This window comes from Lissotriton helveticus, chromosome 9, assembly GCF_964261635.1.
Source record: "Lissotriton helveticus chromosome 9, aLisHel1.1, whole genome shotgun sequence".
Classification (NCBI taxonomy): Eukaryota; Metazoa; Chordata; class Amphibia; order Caudata; family Salamandridae; genus Lissotriton; species Lissotriton helveticus.
In genome coordinates, this window is record NC_136070.1 from 207,976,902 (window position 1) to 208,000,727 (window position 23,826).

Genomic DNA, 23,826 nt, shown 5'->3' on the forward strand with positions numbered 1-23,826 from the left:
TCCCCTGAATCTCTCACCCTGCCTTCTTTTCCCCTTACGTATTTGTGCTTATTGTTTATCTCGACCTTACAAGTAACTATGTTGCCATGCTCTAAGAACTGTGTAACCTTTGTAACAATGTAACCTGTAACTATGATCTGATGCTCATGTAAAGCACTCTGATACCTCCGGGTGTAGCCAGCGCTATATAAAACTTTTTAAATAAATAAATTTTAAAATGGGTACAATAAATTGATTTCTTTCCCTCTGATAAAAGCCACAAAAAAATTAAATGTGGAGGTCACTTAAGGGGGGATTTTGAGTCACAAAGACAGATGGACGATCCTCTCTGGGAACCCTAACATTAAAAGTACTAGACTCAGATGGAACCTCAGCAGGATGAATTAGTGGTGGGTGATAGGAATATCTTCTAAGTAAAAATATCCTCCTTCTAACAATGGTGGTGGTAATTGGTACATGAGGGCTGCCTTCTTACAATAATTCCTTTACTTTTAGACATATTGAGCCTGGCAACTTCTATTTGGACATCTTTTTGCACGTTGTAGGGATTTCAAAAAGCTCCGCCAAGCCCAGGCTGGTTAACTCCTGTTTTACATATTTCAACCACCTAATCCTGCCTTGGTTATCCATCTTTAAAATATCTCTAATTACGTTTTGGGTCAATGTGTCAGATGGGAGGCCTGAGCTGAAGGGGGGCTAGTCTAATAAAGTCCGTAAGGTACGACCAACCTAGTTCCATGTGGGCTACATAGTTCAAGAATGATTTTGGGAGGGAGACCACGGATTTAAAAAATCTGTTTTCGATAATTTGCAATGGCTCATACCCCAGCTCCATAAGTAGCTGCTGACTTTGTCTTGCAATACTATTTTTTTTATTGGAATTAATGATTTTGCCCCCAATTTTTGGAAACAGATTTTATTGCTGCTACACTCTTCTCCATCCCCAAGGCTCTTCCTTTAACCAGCTGTGCCCATGCTTGTTTATTGTTGAATGATACCCCTAAGTAAGGGAATGATTCAACCACAGAAGTTAGACCAGAATCCATATTAAAATGTGGTTGCTACTCTCTTTTACCAGCCCCAACGACCATCACAAATGACTTAGACTGGTTAACTTATAAATACAGCGAAGCCATAAATGACACGTAAGGGAGTGGAGACCTATTCCTGCTCTGACCATCAGTACAGCGTCATCTGCATAGGCAAGAATCATCAGCCATTTTGAACCTGAAACAGGGACGTCCAAGGTTGCATCCCCAAGTGCCCTCTCGACCCCATTAGTGTAAATAGAGAAGAGAAATGAGGTGAGGATGCAGCCTTACCTTACCCCTCTAGAAATGTTAAAATAACGGGCACATTCACCATTTTTCAAAATAACAAACGCATGCCAAAGTATTAGAGTACAATTGGCAAATGAAATCATTTATGGCCCGATCAATCCCCTTATCTCCCATCATACACCAGAGCTTAGAGTGGGAAACACAATCGAATGCCGAAGATAAATCCATAATAGCAGGATACAGTTTCCCACTTTTTGCCCTGGTGTATTTATCCATAATTAAAGAGAGGTTTAGGTACTGGTCTACTGTCCCCATCCCTCGCCGAAACCCATATTGGTCTGCATTAAATTATCCCTATCCTGTGCCCATGTCTCCGATCTCACAAGAAGAAGGCGTCCCGTGAGTTTTGCTGTAGTATCGATAAGAGAAATTGGTCTGTAGTTTTTGGTATTGCCATTGTTGCCCTTATTGGAGATTGAAACTATCACACTGGTTGACCACGAGGGGGGCGGGCCTGTTATTGCTATGTTATTAAAAGCGTTGGGTAACAGCGGGCCCACAGGTCTTCATTCGCCTGGAAAAGATCTATCGGGACCCAATCGGGACCCGGGGCCTTCCCTGCACTGCACGCCTCTAGCCCACTCCTTACTACCTCCAGTGTAAATGTTAAATGGAAATGAGAAGAATCAGCTGAGGATTTAGATGGTGAGACGGATGGATCACTGGGCGAGAAGATGTTTCCAAAATGTACTACCCAGTTGTCCTCTCCAACATTGGTATTCAGAGTAGAATCCATTTGTGTTTTAAAATAAGGGACGTTAATTACCTCCCAAAAATCTTTACTACTGCCCGTAGTTGAAGCCTGTTCAAGTTTGAGCCAGTCCTCCTCCCTCATGGTCCTCTCCTTTTCCCTTCTAGCACATTTATAATCACTTCGAAGTGAGATGATTTCGGGTTGCTTTCTGTGTTTAGCTCTCAACCCTGTCAAGAGAGCCTTCCGCTTTTTTGAACAGGATGAGTCAAACCATCCCTTGGCCTTTACAGCTTTCCCTTTTTTGCTCCGGGTAAGTACCACCTTTATCTGTCCTAAGAGTTCAGTAAAGGAGGATACCAAGGCTAAAGGGGAATTACCTAGATCCAGACATTGCACAATGTTATCATAAGTAGCCTTATTACTTCAGGGATAAGGTTAAGCGTGACTATCTCAGCCCATCGTAATTAGTAACCATTGCATCTGGATAATAATGGTAGGTCTATTTCCTGTTGAATAATTACTTCCTTAAGGTTAAGGCAGATCTCACATGTTAGGATTGCATGATCACTATAGATCGTAAATTGTGCATCTAAATATCTGCACCTATCGCTCAGGGGGGCAGTAACCAATATAAAACCAATTGTTGTTTCTTGTGTTGCTCGCCTGAACGTTTTCTTGGGGAGATCTGACAAAATAGAGACCTCACTACTTATTATCATGCTTCTCAGGAAGAGGGACTAGTTCAATTGCATTTCATTGGTGCTATGGGACAGGTGATAGGCCAGGTTACCCCTTGTGTCCTCAGGCCACATACTCGGTCATGATTGAATTTACAAGGACATATATTGAAGTCCCCCAACCAGATAATATTTAGAGGGACATTCTTCTTACCTTGGTTTGAAGCCTGGTCCATTGTCTTGTTTACCTGATCGATTACTAGGTGCATATTACTCCCAAAGTTGTTGTTATTAATAATTTATTAACAAGCAGGTGCCTAGGGTAGGAAGCTCCAGAGTGAGAAGATGAAAGTATGGGCTTTCCCCTGGAAACTTCTTTATTGTTAATAGGGCTGTGTTAGGAATCAAGGTTAAAAGCCCCCCCTGAACCCTGCCTGAGGCTGACAGAGATGCCATGGTCCGAAAAGAATGATGCCCATTTATAAAAACCGGTTCCGTAGACCATGTATCCTGTAAGCAGGTGATATCCTGTCCCTGCCAGATAATTTCCCAATGAACGTTGGCCAATTTACATGTAATGCCCGCCACGTTCCAAGATGCTATCTTGAGTTTATATACATTTTCCTGCCTCACCTCACTGTTAAAAATGACTTAAGGGGAGTTAGATATTTAGTCGCCCAAATTGGCCTGCCCCATGTTAGGGTGGAGATGTAGTCAATCACATTGCTCCAAATCAGAGAGTGGGGAAATCTATACTCACAGGGGAGCCCTATCTCACTTACACTGCCAGGCCTCGCCCTATAACCCCTTGAATGCACCCTAAATTCTAGGGCAGGGCATGACAATGGCCTATAAAAATAATGTAGAGAGAGAGCTATGATGTGAGTGCCTTTTGGGGGGGGTGCCCTGTAATTGAGCTAGTATAGAACTTGATGCCAAGCAATTATTAAAATTGATTATCACACAATCCCCTTCCAGTGATTTAGGTGAAAGCCCCAGCCATTCTACCCTCCTCGCCATTATGATTTGATTTGCAAGAGGTACCCCCCTCCACTAGTATGCTGGGATAGCCAATGAAGGGCTTTGTCCATCAATTGTGAAGTTGATTGGACCTTCCCCTCTCTCAGGGTGGGAACTTTGGCCAACACTATAACAAGAGGAGCTGCCGCTGGGGGAAGGTGCAGGGGTTTAGGAGTTAGATGTTGCACATTCTGTTTGGGCACTATCTGTTGTTCGACCTCACTACTACGTCCAATCCCCCTGGTAAATGCCCGTGAGAATGTCTCAGGTCTGCTTGTACTAATGTTATGGCTGATGTTAAGATGTGAATTGGTCATACGTGTGAGCTCCCTCGTGTTGACCCTAGTGATCTCTATCTGCTGACTTTGCTGTAATAACTGTTCCTTTCCTTCCGAACAAGTGCCTTCTCTTTGGGGCTCAGGCAATATAGGAATATTCGGATAAAAAGATGTTAGAGATCGTGGAGACTGTTGGTTCTTTTCTACGTTTTGGGGCCCTGTACATTGTTCCCAATGCTGACATGCTATACGCATACCCCTGCCTATTTCTAAATTAGTGCACCTAGGTGATTTATTCTTAAGCATATCCTCAATCTGAGAGAGTCTGTCCTCAATATGACTGAGTTTCAATAGAAGGGTGTTTAGAAGGACAGTCACTCTCTTCCAAAAATCGTCATCATATGCTTGAGGGAAAAGAATGACCAAGTCAGTAGAGTTCGATTGAGGGTGTAGACCCTGCCCTGCTTCCCCGTTCCACATTTGTTTGCCCGATTTACCAGGTTTGGTCATCTTCAGTGGATTTGGTTTGACCAAACCCCACCTCTTCTTTTTTTAACTGGGGGTTCAGAATAGGTATCATCCAGAAGATGGTTTAAGGACTGCCCCGTAATCCGTCTGTGTGCTCTAGTTGCTTGAGAGGGGGGAGAAGATTCACTTGTCTCTGCCACCATAGATGGTGGGAGCGACTTTGAGGGGATGAATGGGGGAAACACAGCTCTCAGTAATCGTACCAAGTGACACGAACTTCTGGGCGAGTAAAGGGTCCAATGAGAGCCTCCGTTCCGTAATCTCGATCTCTTGTGTAAGGACAGACTCGGTCCTGGTTATGAAGGCGTCCAACCTTCTCATTACCCCTCCCCTGGGTGGTCCATACAGTCCTTGCGTTTGCTGATATTACTTAGAGTACTTCAGCAACTATCACAGTACCTTCAGTTAGGGTCCCAGTGACGGATGTTAGAGGGTGGGCCCAGCCCAGCCTCCTCCGGGCTTTGACAGGCGTGGACTGGCCCGCCCTTGGCCCGAGCTTCGCCAGCATGCGTCCCGTGCCATGAGCTAACGAGCTCCTTAAGTAGCGCTTCCGCGCTATGCTTGGTGGTCGCTGGAGTCCTCCGGGACCGGTATGCGAGGAAAACAGGTTCCATGTAGCAAAAACCCCCTGTTTGAACAGCGGCTACACGGGCCGCGGGCTGACAAGCTCCTTAAGTAGTGCTTCCGGGCTATGCCTGGTGTTCGCTGGAGTTCTCTGGGACTGAGATGCGGGTAAAACAGGTTCCACGTAGCGGAGACCGCCTGTTTTAACAGCGGCTACTCGGCCACTCAGCTCATTTCAGCCATATAGCCTGACCTCTCCCTTTGTCCTCATTTTATTTATTTCAGCAGCACCCGGGCAAAAACTGAAACTTCAATGCCCCGGCATTTTACACAAAAAGTTTTCAAAATGTGTCCAGAAAATGTTAAAAATGAATAATTTAAAAAATATATTACAAATTGATATATTTTTAAAATAAATTGAGATACCCCTTCTCACAAAAATAAAAAATAAAAACATTACATTCTAAATTACAATTACAATTCTTTAAATGTAAAACTTCTAAATTATACAAATAAAAAAACAATTATTACAAAAATAAAAACAAAAAATAATAATAATATGATGTAAAGTTATATTTATAAATAATTAACCTAACATATATTTATTACATTAATTTGTACATTTAGGAAAATATTTATAAAATATGTTATACAATTTATATCAAAATATTAGCACCCAAAAAAACTTCACATTTGTTTTAAATTTAAAATTTCATTAAAAAAATATTTATCTTTCAATAATATTTAAAAAAAATATATATTTTTAACCAACATCCTAAAAGTATTCCCCACCCTTATACCCAACATCCTGCTCATACATTTTTCATACAATTAAAAAATATATAAAAAATTAAATAAATATTTTTAAATTACTCCCCACCCTAATCTCCTATAAACCCAACATCCCAAGCCTAAAAATAAATGAAAGGACAATCAAAACAAATATTTTAACATTAAAAATAAATTAAAACATATAAAATTATTACTACCAAATTAATAAAAAAATTAAAAAACAATATATTTGCCATCAACATTTAATAAATCGATATTTCTATGCAAAAATAGATATGTTTAACAACGAAAAAAAGGCCTCAATATTTTCCATCAGCGATATTCTTGAATTCATGCAATTCGATATTTTGACGTTGATATTCTGTGCCTGCACCCAGCCTTGTTTGACACCACGAGTCAAGGAAAACTTGGAGGACACTCTCCTGCAGGCTCTAAAGGACATCAGCTGTAAGGTCCTAATGCAAATCTCTGAAAAAAATAACCACAGTTTTATCAAAAACCATACCCATCATATCCCAGAACTTAGTCCTGGTAACCATGTCAAAGGTTGAACGTAAGTCTGTGAACCCCAAATGAAGGATGCCCATCTTTGCCTTGGTGTACTTGGCTATAAGTCGGTAGAGGTAGAGACTTCAGTCCTCCGTACCATTCCCAGGCTAGAAGCCATACTGTACATAGAACTAAGCCTGGGCAGAGCTTGCAGAGGTCTGCTACGCGGAACTCTGCAAAGTTTAAAAAAAACTCTGCCGCTCTACGCGGAGCTCAGCGAGCGGTGGAGTTTCTTTAGATAAATTCAGTTTGCAGTAATTTCCAGTGCCGATGCTTGCCCGCACTGGGCAATCATCGAGAACGGCATCATGCACAGCACAAGCAGGCGCTGCTTCCTTTCTGACGCTCGAGTGGATTTTTACTCGAGCAGCAGCTTTGTCAATGCGAAAGGCAGTTTCTCATTGCGAGCGCTTGCAAGCATACACGACCACTCGCAATGAGAAATCTGACTGCCCACGTTGTTAAATCTAGCCAGGAGGTCAATTTTCCATGTTTGCGCAAGCCATCTTGATGTTGACGATTGCGAACAAGGTAAATCTCGCTGGGAGGTGGATTTTTCTCGCTCGTGCTCCCAACTTGACGTTGATGAACGTGAGCGTGGGAAAAAACTCTGCTACACGGAACAGAGTTTTTCCGAACTCCGTGAGCTCCGTGTAACGCAGTGTGCAGAAAAGTCTGCAAACTCCGTGAGCACAGCAGAGTTCACTACTCAGACTTACATGGGACTAAAGCTGATGTTCAGTAGCTCACAATGTTAGCATAATCAACAGCTCTCTCCCCATTACTTTATCTGTTGAGTCTATCAATGAAATGGGCTGATAAAAGCAGATGTCATCCTTGTTGCCCTTTTTAAAGACTGGGTTAATGACGGAACAACAATAGAATCCCTGACCTTTTCTCAGCTAAATGCCAAACGAGGGCCTGCGGACATATCCATGGTGCCATTAAGGGCAGGGGTCACAAACTGATCAATGGTTTGGGACGGAAATTGTGGTCACAATCAACTGAGATATAACTTAGTGGCTCGTTAATTATAGGGGGATTCTATTTCATGTCTCCTCCTATTTGAGATTCTGAAATTGTCGCAAAAGCCCTTTTATGAGCGCGAAATATGTGTTTCTCTCCTAAAGGAGCTATTGTACAATGTATGAAGCAGTCACAAATCCAGTGATGTTGTCAATAGCATGCTGTGCAACACCAAAATACCTTTGTACATCAGGTCCACGGTCCCCACATGGATGCTAACAAGCATATGTCGGATACAAAGCAAGTCAGTCGAAGGAGACCATGGTAATTGCAAAAGTATGTGCTCGGGGCTTTGAAAAATGGACCTCGGTGTTGGATCAAAGCACTATGAACAAGACGTTCTTAGCTTTCAAATACCATTTCAGTTCAACATTTTCAAAATATCCTCAAGTGCATTTTGCTTTTGATCTCGAAAACAGCACAATGAAGTGTTTGAGCCTTGTTGTTTGAAGCACTTTAGTACTTTTAAGTTTGAAATATCATCAAGTAGGCTTTAGAGCTCTAGATGGTTGGAACTAGCTGCAGCGTTCAGAATCCCGTTATATGCTGAATGATGTTTTCCTGCAATATTAAATTAAGGAGCATATGTGTCTTGACAAAACTAAAAAGAAACAAAGGCTTACTGTCTAGACAAAAACAAGTTCGTCTTTGATTAGAAAGAGCAGCTCTGTTCGTCTATGTTTTCATGGGCAATGATGTATTCGTCCTTTTGGGAAGTCTGCAGAAGGTCTCAGAGAATCCCTTTCTCTTTTCCACTCTCTGCCTTTATGTGGAATAGATTGATCCTGTTTAATAATGCGGCATATGGGGTTCTGCTTCAATGCCATTTTAAGAGCCTCTCACAAAAAGGGAAAATGACGTGATTTACAACATCAATTTTCTTTTAATGGTCCGGAAAACTTTACCGTTTACATAAACTCAGAATCTGTGTATTGGACTTGTAGACTAAAACAACAAACCCGTCATGGCCTAATGGCTGCCCTAATGTGCTTCTCTACTAGTGGTTGTCTGTGCCTTTCATATTAGGAGAACACATGAACTTTAGATAAAATAGTCTTAGTACGCATCAATAGGAAAGATATCCCAACTAGTCAACATGGCGATTAGCACGATGCTATGCAATGACTTATTACGTTCATTGCTGCCTGGTATGACTTACGATTAATTATGAACGTTTCCACGCAAAGTAACAGGATATCTTCGTGGTGAGTGTATCCTTATCCAGTGCCGTTTTATGTAACTGTGCAAAACAAGAATATAAGAATAAAACATTTCAATAAGTAAAATGATATTCACAAATCGGATATAGATAATATACTAGCTATTTCCAATTACAGGTTACTGGAAGCTATGTAGCCCATTTAAAAGTTACAGTGTTATAAATGTTGAATGATGCGATTATTTCCTGTTGTTTCTGCCATTTTGAAGCAATCTGAATTACGTGGTGTTCCTTTGATGTAGTGACTTGAAATATGAAGATGTCGCCCTCGCAGTGCACAGCTAATTACCCCACATATTGCATCACTGATGACATGTTCTATGACATAATTGATAACATCACTAGAACCTCTGAAATGACGTTGTTGATGACAACACCGTGCCTGGTGGGGGTGGTGCGAGTAATAGTTACTGTAGAGCACGAGTTATAGCTACTTGAGAAAACCATAACTGATTAATTTCAGTGGTATTGTTTGTTTAAAATAGTATGTTTTATTTGTCATTTTCATCTAACTATGATATCACTTTAACCTTTGTTTTTTTAATTGAATATATATATATATGAATATATTGAAAAAATAAAGGAAAAAACAAACTTTGAAGTGACGTTATAGGTAGGTACCTCACAAAGTCAAAAGTTCAGACCAACTGCGATGAAGCATGCACCGGCCACAGGGACCCAGTTAAGCCCACTGAACAAAGTACCTTACATCTTGGTTTGTGGAGAATTGCGGGATCCTCTTTTAGGATGCGTCGCACAACCATATGTTGGATCCAAGGTGCAGAGAGGCTGCAATGCTAGGTCTTGCTTTATCATAGAGTATCCTGTCAACAAGGAATTGTGATGTGATGTCCTGTGTCAAGGATGCATCTTTGCATTAAGGGTGATGGGTCAGTTCTGAGGAGCTGCGAGGTTGCAATGTGGAGACCAGTGTTGGCTTAAACGCTGCTGTCGACAAGCGATTGTTGCAGGGATTCTGCTTTCAAACAGAACTATGCCTGGGTCCACAGAACATCCATATGTAAGAACTGAGGGGCTCATTATGATGGCAGGTGGACATCAGTCCACCTGCCATAATAGTGGTGCTAGGATCACCCGCCAGACGTGCGGAGCTCCCACCAGTTCAATTAGGTTGCGCCCGCCATACTAGCGTGATGATCCTGGCCTTTTAACATTGCGAACGGTGCTGCTGGCTGCAGCACCGTCCGCAATGTTAAAAGGCTATGCTGAGTCATTCCCTGCACTACGTGGCAGGCACCACGCGGTGCCTGCCACGCAGTGAAGGGAAATGCAGGGGGTACCGAGGGTACCCCCCCCCAGTGGGCTCCCCACACAAAGGGGGCCCGCAACGGGCCCACATAGCCAGTCTCTGCCTGTCTTTATGCAGCGTGATATCTGCTGCAAAAAGATAGGTGGGAAGGGATACCATAATCCCTACAGCGGTGCCTGCACAGCACTGCCGAAATGTCACCCTGGTTCCAGGTTCTGCAAGGCGGGCAGAAAAGAGGTGGCTTGCGGAACCATGACGGATGGACTTTCCATCCACCGCGGAAACATTGGGATTCCCACTGCCATCCCAATTTGGTGGTGGGAATTTTCTGCATGATGGTGGAAGGACAGCCACCACCGGCCCGGCAGTGGCAGTCCTTCCACCTTCATAATGAGCCCCTGAGTCACCATACCACATCAGCACCTATGGGCCCAAATCCATACTAGCTCATAGTACCTTACTTGCTCTCCAAACCTTTCCATAGAAACAACTAAATTGGCACTCCAGAACACAACACTCTAGACCCTCATCTTTCATTCTCTCACTCATATGTATTCACAATAAACACACAAAAACGTTCAATGTTTATTGACACTGTTGTGCTCTATTTTGTAATAACTGTGCTTCAATTAAAAGACATATACAAGTAAATAATTTGATTATCACAATCAATAGACTGAACACAATAAAAAGCCCTGTCATAGTGAAAGACAGATGTGCCTAAACCTACCCTCATTATCGAAACACAGTTTTATAGTATAGATCTCTGGGATTAGTGGGGACCCCATACCTGGTGTACATAGGTTAATGTTCTACATCTTAGACAGCAGAGCTCTCTCTCCTCGCAGGACCTTTGTTCTGAGAGAATTATTCCTCTCTTCTTTCAAAATGACAAGTCCCAGTTTATATGATACGAATTGCATGTTCAAAATGGTTGCTGGATGTCTCTATTGTGTCTATATGTTAGTGTCTGATCACAGAGAAAACAGAGCACAGTGTTTTTCGACCTTGTATGAAATGTTCCATCTGAATCCCAGCAAAAGAACAAAAATAACAAAATATATGAGGCCCATTTGAAAAATAAATGTATAGCACAAAACAAGCGTGTTCTTTTGTAACATGTGTAAAACAAATGCTGACTATTACATGCAGCTGGCAGAGTATCAATAGCTCCAGATGTGTACTGCAGTGTTGGTGTCTGGGGTCTAATATATATACCCTGTTGTTCCTTTGAAGTGTGAGAGACGCTTCTAGAGGATTTCTCTGAAGTGCACAGGTGCCCTGCTTCCGATGCCCTGGCTGAAGATTAACTATGCTGCCCTTCGTATTGATGCAAAACACTGCCTATTCAAGTGGAAGTAGGCCTGACGCAGAGACAGGCTGCGGGCACGAATGGCCAAAGGTACGACCCTCTCATTTAGCGCCTCGCAATTTGCGACACATTGTGAGTCACAAAATTGCGAGGAGCTAAAAGAAATGTAAAACAGTGTGTTTACACTGCTTTGCGATTCTCAATGGGGTTGCAAATTGCACAGCTCATTAATGAGCCTCACGCAATTTGCGAGCTCATTGTGAATGCTAGCCCTCCCAGGGATGGTGGCCCTTCCCATTATCAAATGCATTACCACATACTTGAAGTAGGTGGTAATTTTGAGTGTTTTGCAACCGCAATTGTGGTAGCAAAACATTAGTACATTGTTTTGAGACTCGCTATATGCAAAGGAATGCACATTCCAAATGACGTGTCACCAAACCTATATAGCGAGTCACAAAAAAATTGCGACTCACTAAATAGGCTATGTACATGGCCCAATATATGTTTGCATATGCAAACGGGTTTGCAAACCCGTTTGCGCATGCAAAAACGGGTCGTACATCTGGCCCTAAATGGTTGAGGCAGGAGAATGTCAACCTTCTAAAAGTGGTATTTACAAAAATATAATTTGAAATCTGACTGCACCATGAGTTAGGATTTTTTATTACAATTCCAAAGAAACCTAACATGTTACCTGTTCCCATTTGAAAATTACAGCTAAATAAATGTAATAAGGTAACTCCAATGTTATACTGTGGGATAGGTAGGCCTTGCATAAGTGAAGTAAAGCTTAAAGGTACTTACTCTACTTTTTAAATACATTGAACCCTGCCTTCTGGGCTGTCCACAGCTTATCCTAGGACTGGCTTACATACAAAAAAAGAAGGTTTGGGGCTAACTAAATGGTTCTTTTGTCACGTCGAAATGGTAGTTTAAACCTGCCCACAGAGGCTTTCAGCAGTCCTGAGGCATGTTTAAAGTGTTACTTAAGAGGGTGGCAAAATCAGTGCTACAGGGCCACTAGTAGCATTTAATTTACAGGCCCCGGGCACAAGTAGTACTCAATTACTAGGGCCTGGCAGGCAGAGTAGATAAGGCATTTGATTTGGGTATAAGCCAATGACCACTGTCTTAAGGAGTGAGTGCATGCACTTAGGTGCCGTGTGGCAGTGGTAAATTGCCCAGAGTCCTAAGGCCAGCAAAAAACAACATCAACAAAACAGCGGGGGTTAAGCCAAAAAGTTTAGGGGAATACACACCTAATTAATCTATTCAATTTATTGAGGCAACTGCCATTCCCATATGATCTAACTGCTAAGGAAGCCTTTCTCTTTATGTGTTTACAGGATCTGACTGGATATCCCTTAAAACCATGTGATAGGCAATCAAGAAAGACAATGCGTCACATTTGTTTTTCAAAAACTATGGGGGCTATTCAGTACAATATTTTCCATATATAGAGCATAGCGAAATACCGGTTGATTTTTTAGGACGTTGGGGCGTAAAATGAGATTACTACTTTGGGATGGGGAACACAATGGTTTCTACCACACACTGATGAGAGGTCCATACGATGGAGGGTTGACCTCCCAAATGTGCAACTCTTTTTTTCTGCAATGTAGCATTTTATGATTAATCACTGAACCTATGCCTCCCAAACCGAGCCTGGCCAGTTGGCGGGTAGACATGCAATGGGTGCTAGCATTTATTTATATTAGCTAACGGTCAGACATCGGTCCCGTCAATAACTCTGAAAATATGGAGGAAAGCCAATAGGAGAATGGCATTGACGGATAAGGTAATGCTAGAAACGCTCATATGGAAGACTACTTTCTGGCAAATTTGAGGAGCCTGGAGGGTTGTTCAAAAAGAAACCTAATAGAAATATCCAATTTGGAATATATTTGAGAAGATGGTGGAATGCCACCCTTTGTGAAATTGCAGAAAGGCTATGACATGGTCGATGGTCGGTTTTTAAGATATCTGCAGATTCCACAGATCTTGGAAGGACATTCAGAACTGGTCACAGAGGTGGAGAACAAGACATTGTTGGAATAAAGCACGCTGTCTTCCCTGTTACATAAATATGCGCTTTCATAGATCTACAGATCAATGATTGCCAATTGCCAGAGTGCTTTGGACTCTAAAGGCACAGGGGGAACTAGACTTGGGAAAAGTGAAGACAAGGACTGGGAAGAGGCAAGCAGATACCCGAAAGATTAGGGGTGGGATTCACCTGGTCCAACTCAAAACCTTACACCGTGCCAATTTTGAGAGAACTAGATTGTATAAATTGGTAAAATAAGTAATAATAATTGGCTGCAGGGCTACGGGTACTACATACACTTTGGTTATACCCATCTTCAGAGGTTTTGGAGGCAAGTAGAGTAGCACATATCCTCAGCCATGGGCAAGAGGAACACACTTTCTCAATCCATGGTAACCTTTGGGATCTGGGGTGAAATAACAATATCCAAATATGAGTTGATCTTGTGGCCCGGATGCTCACTAGACGTAATATAGTGCAATGTTTGGGTCACCGACCTCAAAGAGTGTGGCAGAATGAGCCAAAAATACAGACTGATGCATGCAGGCTGAAGTCGCACTTAAGGCGAGGGGATGCCTACGCCAAGTTGATACAATCTGTGCTAAGTGGCGAGATAAAGAGAAGAAACAGTCTGAGACGTGTGTGTGAAAGTCGGTACTGAAAATAGTGTTGTGACTATAAAGACTGTGAAACTTAATCCTGAAAACCAAGCTGTAAAGACAAGCGGTCCACACTTTTCCGGGGTAATGAGGGAAGCACTCAGGTCTCACAAAGAGGATCATATGAGCATAATAATATTTCATATACTTAGGAGAATCTGGTATTTAAAACCTGGCAAATTGTGAAATCTATGTCAGGTGATATAACTTAAGAGTTGTATATAGAAAATGACCTATACTAATGATGTCTTCACAATCAGTTAGTTCACACCAAGGTAGTATACAGCAGCTTAAAGAAGCAGCAATTTAACCAGGACATTAGAGTGGCATTTCACCAATGCTAGTCCTTTCTTGGAAATAATTGAATGCATCCGGCTTCATCTCTGTGCACAATGCATACATCTGTTCCAGCATCAGTTTGTTCCCATGCACAATCTAGTTTTTAAACTAAATCTATATTTATTAATATTAAGCTTTAGTCGGTTAAAATACATCATAAAGGTTGCACATAAAACACAATGTCGTAAAATAATTAAAACAGATTCTTGTAATACAATCAGTCATTCAGTCACACAATTTGAAAAAGATTCAAAGATCATAATCAGAAAAGGAACATTTAAAAAAACACAATTCTAAAATAGAAAGTGTAAAATGCAACGAGTATTTCATACGTGCAAAGAAAACAAATATGTGCCATGAACGCAATCACATAGTCGCCTTCTTTCTGGCTTTCACGACAGCAGCAAGATAGTTATACAGCGCAAAACAAAATTGATCTGATGACAGCAACTGAAGAAAAATCATAGCTGGCTTGCACTGTCCAATGTTAAGTGACCTGAAAAGAGGGACGTGATTCTCTGAGCTCCATACAAAGTCCAGAGAAGCAGCACGTGAAGTTGCGATTGAGGTGTAGTAGAATGGCAGGGGCAGGGTACCACCTTTTTTACATTGTTCTCCTTAGATGGAAATGCCACCAAAGAAAATGAGTAAGAACAAGCCTAAACCTAATCAACAGATATCTGGGGTGTCTAAAAAATCGGCTGGATGTTAGGAGAAGCGCACAGAGGAAGAAAAGATGCCACCATCTCCTTAATTAATTCAGAGCACACTCTTGATCTCTAGATGAGTGTGAAGGTCCTTTATTATGATAATCTTATCGAAGGAGATAATGCGCTCTGTATTAGTAAAGAGCTCATATCTATCAATTTCTATATGTAATTAACATCACTTTAATGCCCATGCATGAACACCTTACTCCTTTTGAATGATAAAGTTCTCCACTGAATAGTTCCAACTCTGCAAGGCAGACAGTTGCAATGAGGTTGGAGGGTGGGGTAAAGAAAGATACACGTGTAGAGGCCCTTTTGGCATCCTTTTGGATGGTCTACTGGGCTCGTATGTAATCAAAAATACCAGATGAGCCCCCCTCTACATTGACACAGTTCATGCCTCGATTTGTGGCTCTGGATCGACAGATATAGCTATTTTGTTAATAAATAAATGAGTAGCTCGCAGTTTTTGGACAGGTCCTGTTTCCATTCAGTGAAGGCTGTGCACTGTGGCTTGTTCTGACACAGGAGCCAGTGCACTGTTAGTCAAAATGTAGGCTCTGTAACTAAACACACAGGGGCATGTTATCAAGAAGGGCTTTACAATTATCGACGCTTTAGCCACAGGAAACTGCAGCTAAAGCGGCGATAATGGGCTTGATAATATTCCCTTGAGAATTCCCATAGAAGCCCATCTTCACACCAGAACATGGGCTTCTCTGGGAATTCACAAGGGCATATTATCAAGCCCATTATCGCCGCTTTAGATTAAGTTTCCTGCCGCTAAAGCAGCGATAATTTAAACGCCGGTTGCTCGATAATATGCCCCAAAGTTATATATAGTAATGGACAATTTCCCGTCTCGAAGGACTATCTCTTTGTTCTACCACTCTGTGTATGGCAGAAAGCCATGTGTATTAGGTTTTTCCCACTTGGGCTCAGCATAAGTTCCAAGCTCTGTCCAAATATGGAGCTGTGCACTGGGTCTTTCCTTAAAGAGTCATATGTCATAACCGCGCATGCTTTAAACACATAATGCTACCTGGAGTCATGCAGGTATTCTTATGAATCAATTGACAGTCTTAATTACTTGCTAGGTTCTTTTAAACTGTGTATAAGGGATTTACAGCATAATCCAGCATGCATTTGATAGCAAAAAGAATGGGAATGCAAGGTGACTTTATTCCAGGAGAACTAACGCTACATTTAGGAATGTAAAAACAACTGGGTAGATGTATGCAAGTGGCTCTTATGAGCAAGAAAGATACCCTAAACTGATTGTCTGAGCCAATTGCATACACCATCCTCAAATCTTTATTGGTAGCAATAATATATAAATATGACGTAAACATCCAGAATGAAAGGGAAAATTATCTTCCGACGAAATGCTAGGACTATGAAACAAAATGTAAGGAGATTTTTAGGATGACTGAGCAAGTGTTTGACCGCAATAATAACAAAAATGTGAATTAACAGAGCAGCATCGATAGTAAATATTTGCAGGAAGATGAGTGCAACACACCAGAGTACAAAATACAACCTGTGAGAAGTCCTTTACGTTAACCTAAATTCAAACGAATACGCCCATAAGGTTAGAGCCATGTACTTTCCTAGGAGATGTAAGTGATAGACATGCTGGTTCCTTAGGTAAAAAAAAATATATATATCTCATTCACATTGTCTTTTTATATTTATACATTTTGGATAACCATATTCACTATGGTTCTTTGAGGATATATGTCTGTGGCGGTAGAAGCAACATTAAAATAAAGCAATACCGTATGGGTTATTTAGGGGAAGAAATTCTGGTTGGCTGGAGTTTTGGCATTCTGACGTTACTGGGCCCAATTGTGTATTTTGGGGTATTTCACACCTGGTGTCATGGGGCCCCCCATACTGCGGACGGCCACATTGGATCTGTAGCACAGAGCACCCTTCGTGAGTCTTTAAGGAGGGCATGTGGACTAGAAACTCAGGGCCTTATTTATGAAGGCCTTGCGCCGCCGGTGCGCCACTTTTAAAATGGGAAAAAGTGGCGCACCGGCGGCGCAAGGCCTTCATAAATAAGGCCCTCAGAATTTAGCAACCCAGTACAACTCAATAAATCAATGTCCAGTCAATGCATATTTTTAAATACTACACACTGCACATACAAAATGACAAGTGGAAACCCCTAAAAGAAGGTTACAGTGGTTAACTAATCCCCTAAATGCAGGATTGATCCTGTAAATCCAAAGCACGGTTTGAGCGCAAGCAGACCTGTCCTTAACCCTTGAGAGCACAATACCCACATATTTCTGTCTGTAGCAAATATTTCATGGTATGCAAGTTTTTAAAAATGCAGTCCTGGTGGCTTTGTGAAGGAATGTTCACAATACAATCAGAAATGAAAAAAGGCTATCTTGAAATGCAAGAACATTTCAGTAGATTGCCACAATTATTCAGACATCTTGCATTTACTACTATATAGCCAAACTATTGTCGTTGACACAATCACAGAAATGAGCATTTTACACCAATAAACTTTTCACTTTCATTTTGTACAGAAGGTCACTGAGCAAACTCTCGAATCCCCAGACATAAAGACTCCAACAACACACGAAAGTTACACAAATGCTCAGCACAGGGAGTGTCGAAATTTAGGCATGACTCACTCAGGGTCGCTAATTCCCTTACCTTGGAAAACCTAGAGTGAGGTAATTCCTTCCTGCTTAGCCTGCTGCTGATGCTGTCAGCCCCCAAGTCACACTACTTAAATATGTTTGAAGTGTCCTTGCTTTTCTGAGGGGCACTGCATTATATGCACATTTTGTTTCTATTCCAGTGATTTTTTGGGCACTCTTTACTCTGAAGACGTCGTATTTTAGGCCGACTGCCATAATGTGATCACTTTATTTATTTGAAAAGTTTTATAAAGCACGAACAAGACCCAGGACGGTTAGCAGAGATCTGTACAAAGAGGACAATTAGTGTTGCCAGGAGTAGACAGTAAAAGTACAATACAAAAAAGGTCGCATAGGAGGAACCCGGTGAAGGACCTAGTAGGGGAGGCTGTGCAGTTTAAGCAGCACACTATGCCCCAAGAATGATACAGTACATTTTTAATTGAGTACATATTTCAGATCATATAGAGAAAATGATTGTCAGGCATACATTCCAATATGCAAAGTAAAAATGATTGTCAAGCACTCAAGGGAAGTGATTATCACATAACATAGAAGCTATTGGTGCTGAAGTTCTTCCAAAAGTAGCCATTTGACTTGTTTCTTGAATGAGGCAGTTGAGGGGTTGGCTCTGATTTCTTTCTGTAGAGTATTCCAGATTCTTGGAGCCAGCCCTGAGAAGGTGTGTTTGTAAGTTATTTTTTTATTGAATTTGGGTGGTTTCAGGATTAAGGTTTTGGAGCTTCTTAAGTTTCGACTGGAAACAGAGAGCTCAAGTTTCTTTGCCAGGTAAACAGGGCTATTGCGGTTTGTAGCTTCATGTGTCAGACAAGCTATCTTGAAGCGGATCCTTGCTTCAATGGGAAGCCAGTTAAATTGAATTAAGTCAGGTGTAATATTATCATGCTTTCTGGAGCCTGTGTGATTAGTCTGGAAGAGGCGTTTAGAGTAGCTCTTAGCAGAGTTAACCTTACTTTAGGAAGCCCAGCTAGGGTTACCAAGTCATATTCTACTCGCAAGATAAAATGGGATTGGACTGTTGACTATATGTCCTCTGGAGGTAGGAAAGATTTGATTTTCCTGTGAGTATTGAGCTGATGATTGGCACTCTTAGTAGTGGCACTGATGTGTTCTTGCATGCTTAGAAATTTGTCCAGGGTGACACCTAAAGAGCAAGCGGAGGTCACCACGTGCGGGGAGCAGTTGAGTGCAGAGATATTTTTGATCCAGTGTTGCGTTGGGGACTACTGGTTGCGGGGTGTGATCAGGAGAAATTCTGTTTTGAGGGAATTTAGTAACAGACGATTATGTGTTAGCCATTGTTGAGTTTTTTGGAGCACTCCATTAAGAGTTTTAATGTCATCTGGAGAGGAGATTATCAAATACAGTTGAGTATTGTCCGCTTACATATGGTATTGAATGTTTGAAGCGTTCAGAATAGCAGTTAGCGGTTCCATGAAGAGATTGAAGAGTGTGAGCAAGAGTGTAGATCCATGAGGTACTCTAATAGTGACTGGGGTGCTAGCAGTCAAAGATTGGTTGACTTTGATTCTCTGTGTTCGGTTGTGCAGGAAGGAGAAAAACCAGTGTAAGACAGGGCCAGATAGCCCCCTCCTATATTGCAGAAGGTTAATCAAGTTACCATGTTTGATAGTGTCGAAAGCAGAGGACAAGTCCAGAACAATTAGAAGACAAGGAGTATCTTGTTCCAGAGGTCTCAAGGCGTCATCCACAATGTGCGTTAAGCCTGTTTCAGTTCTATGACCCGGTCTAAAGCCTGACTGATGTCGGTATAGCAGCTGAAATTTCTCAATGTGGTTGCATAGCTGGGTGTGAACCCATTTCTCAAGCAACTTCGCTAAAGACATGATGCTGGTGATCGGCCGATAGTTATTGGGGTCTGTTAGGTCTGCATTGGGCTTCTCAGGGATAGGTGTGACTTGCCCCATTTTAAGGCAGTCGGGAATCCTCCCCTATAAGAGAGATTGTTGGGTGATCTTGGACAGAGATGCAGAATGGCCGTGTTGAGGTCTTTGAGCAGCATAGCCGGGAGTAGATCACGAAAATGGTTGGATGGTTTAAGAGATGCCAATGAATGTGATACCTCCTCCAAGTCTGGGAGTATGAAGGTGTTCCAGCGTGCATTGTTTTTGGGTGTGTAGTCTGTGGGGTAAGGCGGAGCACTCACTGCTGCATGTACTGTCAAACCCAAGGAACTCTACGACAGCAGGTTAGCGGTGGCACATTGTAGTTCCCGATTAATACTCGTAGTGCTGATAAGTCTTCTTCACTCGGACCAGCTGTATGGATTGCAGGAGTAGGATTAGCCTGTTGTTTGATGATATCAAACAGTTTTTTGGGACAGTTTTTAGCACTGTCAAGCTTATATCTGAATGATCTGATTTAGCAATGCAAATGTGTTTGTTATAAGAGCTTCTCTTCTTCCTTAACTGTTTGAGACCGGACGTGGAGGGGGCATTTCTCCAATGTCTCTCAGAGAGCCTTAGATTGCGTCTTTCATCATTAAGGGCACCATTGACCCAAGATTTGGATTGTTAGCAAGGAATGCTTTTGAGTTGCTTCGGGGCTGCAGAGTCGAGAATGTTTGTCATTGCGTTGACGTAGTGATCTGTCGGCTCTTCCAAATTATTCATGTTGGTGGGAGGTTCTAGAAAATTCTTGCTCAAGTTGGTGAGCTTAGGAATGTTGATGTCTCTCAGGTTACAAGTCAGTTGCTTGTTTTTGAGTGGTTGACCTTGTCTGAGCAATTCCTTTTCCTGGATGTGAAAGTAGATTTGGTGATGATCCGACCATTCTCATGGTACTCTGTCATCCAGTTGAATGATGATGTCTCTAGCTATAATAAGGTTGAGGGTAGCGCCCTTGGAGTGAATGGGTCGGTTGCAAGCCTGTATATAGTTACGGTTAGAGAGGACCGACTTAAGAGAGCTAACTAGTGTATCATTCATGTCATTCCAGTGAAGGTTGAAGTCACCTAGGAAGATATGGTTGGGGTGGAGGGCTGAGCTAGCTGAGATGGATTCCATCAGTTGCTCTACAAAGCGTAGGTTATCCCTGGGGGGATGATAGATCAAGTGAAGCACACAGACCATCTTGCCCTTGTTTCAGATTTCAGTGACTAGGACCTCACAGGAGGACATCATATCATTATGGGTCTGCTTCAGAACAAGGCTAGAACGATGGATGCAGGCAATGCCCCCCCCGTATATTTAATAGATCTATCGCATCTGATAATGTCATAGCCAGGAAGAAGTAAGATGTCAAGTATGGGGGGAGGAGTCATTAAGCCACATTTTCATAAGAATCAGGAGATCTAATTCTTGTGATAAGAAGAGATCGGAGACATCCGCTGCGTGTTTCACTGCTGATCTGCAGTTAAGCAGCATTGATTTTATATGAGAGTTGGTGGTTGCTTCAACTTGGTGCGACGTGGCGATCTGAAGTAAGTTATCCCCATTCATGGATCTAAAGTTAGCTAGGTTCTCTATCGGGATCAGAAGTGATAGTGGGTATAATGCTATTAGGGTCCTCAAAGTTATCGTATGAAAGTGAGTGAGCAAGCGTGTCTTTCTCAGACATCTGAGGTTGGAATCTAAGGAGTCTAGCATGGAGGTTGGGAAGAGGGCGAGAGGGCCAGCATGGGTTAGTAGGATAAGTCTCAGAGGATCTTTCCAATCCACCACTTAGAGTGGATGCTAGGGGCTTAGGGAGATCAGACCTCGGGTGTGGATGGGGTTTGCATAACTTCTAATTCTTCAATGAGCAGTGTAGGAGGGTCTGGAGGTTATCCTTTACAGTAAAGAGGTCAAGCTTCAGTTCAGCTAGTTTTTCTTCAATCAGGCACAGGCTGTCACCATCTTGTACTCGCCCATAATAGGAGGAAGGGAGAGGCTCTTTCTCCTCACAGTGCTTGCACAGGTAGATGGATGCCTGTTTATGCTCATTCATGGGCTCCAAGTGTGGGGTAGTATTGGCATGACAGGTGTTAGGTACTTTGCTTTGCTTTTTCCAGCAGCTAGGCTTCCCTCATGCTGCACTACGCACATTTGAGCTGATTCCTCCAACAACTTAGCACAATTTCTCAATGCTGGTCAGCAGAGCAAGCTGGTCCTTTCTTCTTGATCTTTTAAGATTCTTTGCTGCTGCACATGGGGAGCAGGAGAGAGGGATACTTGTGCCCCAGGTGTACTGAACTACTGAGATATCCATTGGAGCGAGTAACTTGCTCTGTCTTTTCCTGCAAGTTTCTTGGACTTGTAACTGGGTTCCGCCACCTCTAGAGGGCTACATTAAAAGAGCAGCACAACACAGGTCCTGGTCCACACCGCCTGGCCACAACTGCACAAAGGCTGCATGGAGGTGAAAGGTGATTTTGCTTGTAATCTTTTGTCATGGAGGGTGCCCCCAACTCTCAGGATATCCAGTGCAACAGCCACTTATGATCTCCTTCTTTGTTTTGTGTTATCTTGGTCCCAAATGGGCTGTTTTACATTGCTTTACAGCACCTCTCTGTTGTGTTGAGGGAAGTCCTTCCAGGCTTTGGGTGCGAGGTAGGAGAATGAGTGACCTCTTGGTCTGTTTTTGTGGATCTGGGAGATGTGTTTGAGTAAGAGTGAAGCAGAGTATAGATTTTTGGTGGGTTAGTAAACATGTATGCAGTTTTGGAGGTATGCTAGTCAGGTGTTGGGTAAGGCTTTCTGTGCATGCATGAGGAATTTAAATTTGCTGTGCTTGTGTAAGGGGAGCTAGTGGAGTTCCTTGAGGTGAAGTGTGATGTGGGTGTGGAGCGGCTGGTCAAGTATAAGTCTTGAGGCTATGTTCTGAATGGTCTGGAGTCATCATCCTTTTTAAGGATACTCAAAAGATTACCCAAGCTGCTTGCGGCCCTCCTGACCTTTATATACAGCTTCCTGCAGAACAGCAGCACAGGATTCTGTTTACTCGTCGGAGCACAAATATTCAGAAAGCTGTTAAATGGACAAGCATTTATTCGTATGATTTACTCAAAGAAAAAGAAGCAAAGGTATTCTGCACCATTTTTCTTTAGCAGCACCCTTATTTTTAAAGACATCATTCAACAAACATGTAAATATTTTATAAAGTCTCTTCTAAATTCAGTGTGCTTTATTAACATGCAGACGCATTTTTCCTTAGTACATCCAATTATATCAATAAATTGAGACCATTTATTATGGGGCTAATAAGGATGCGGCCTGGAAAGGCACCGACCATTGGTTGGATCATTCCTGGCTGCTTCGTAATGAGATGCTAGGTTTCTTTCCGACTGGCACATTATAACGCTGGCGGTTGGAAAGTAAACAAGCCAGTCACTCCGGTTTGCTTACGATCTGCTCATGGAGCCCATCAGCCAGTTGGAGCTGGCTTGTAATCCAAAGGGCGGGCCTTTCCAGGCTTAAGGTTATGATGCATGGTTTCCGACATGGTTTCCATGCTGGCCTCTCTGAAAACATGTTGGAAAGTGTGTTTGCGGGCTCCCAGCAGGGCCCCCTTGTGCTTTCAGCATCTATTTAGAGGCAAAGCCCCCCGTTGACTGCTGCACCCCATTTCAGGCACCTTGCAACGGGGTGCAGGGATGAACAACGCCTACCATTTCTCAATGGGCGCTTGTGTTACTGCTGGTTTACAGCCATAACTCAAGCTTCCATTGAAACGTATTGTAATTGGCCGGTTGGGACCAATCAGGCACTTAGTGATTTTTTTTATGTTATGTTAAGTGGGTTAGTATATCGTACTAATCACCCATGAGGGTATCCAGGCACTAGAGCGGGTGTGTGGTTCCCACAGTGCTATTGAAAAAGCCAGCACTTCAGCATCTTGCAGGAATCAAGAAGTGAGGAGGAGACGCTTCTGTGTTGAGGGAGGTCGTTCCAGGCTTTGGGTGTGAGGTAGGAGAATGAGTGACCTCTTCTCTGGTTTTGTGCATGGGAGAAATCTGTGTGAGTAAGAGTGAAGCAGAGTATAGATGTTTAGTGGGTTGGTAAAAATGTATCAGTTTTGGAGGTATGCTAGTCCAATGTTGCGCAACGCTTTCTGTGCATGCATGAGGTGTTTAAATTTGCTGCGTTTCTCTAAGGGGAGCCAGTGGAGCTCCTTG